Genomic DNA, 716 nt, shown 5'->3' with positions numbered 1-716 from the left:
CTTTGCTTGAATGTTCCGATTCTTCATCTTTATCCTCCAATGTTGATACTCTGTTTTCCATTTCATTCATTCTAGAAGTGAGGCTTTCCCCTGTTGCTGTGATAGAAACAGTATGACTAATGGAACTTATAAAAGGAAGAGTTTATTCGAGCTTATGGTTTCAAAGGGACAAGAGTCCATCATGGTGGTGAGGCATAGCAGCAGAAGTGGCTGGAGGAGGAACAGAAGCTAAGTGCTCACATCTTCAAGCAGGCATAGGAAATAGAGCATGAATAGAGAGACCCAGCAAGGCTTAAGAATTCTCTAAGCCCACCCCCAGTGACATGCTTCCTCCTCCATGGCCACACCTCTAAGACCTCCCAAAACGGAGCCACCAACTAGAGACAAAAATGTCCAAATACTTGGAGCCTGTGGAGAGCATTCACAGTCAAATCATCACAGGCTCCATCTTATGAAGCAGATCTAAAATTCAAAAAGGAAATCATGGTTTTTTTCCAATAATATTCATGCCACTATTGTGGGCATATCTTTCAAGGCCAAATGTTATTGTAGCTTGCAGGATTAACAGTTTGGTAAAAGCAATGATAGATATTCTCTTCAGTATCTTGCAGAGGACCTTCCAGTATTATGACAGCTAGCCAATAGAGATGAGGCTTTGATGTCTGCACCAACTTTATTTCTCCTTGTTTGTTCTATAGCTCATATACATAATGTCT

The sequence above is a fragment of the Nannospalax galili genome, unplaced genomic scaffold (assembly GCF_000622305.1).
Source record: "Nannospalax galili isolate Female #2095 unplaced genomic scaffold, S.galili_v1.0 scaffold303, whole genome shotgun sequence".
Classification (NCBI taxonomy): domain Eukaryota; kingdom Metazoa; phylum Chordata; class Mammalia; order Rodentia; family Spalacidae; genus Nannospalax; species Nannospalax galili.
Note: the sequence above shows the minus strand (reverse complement) of the source record.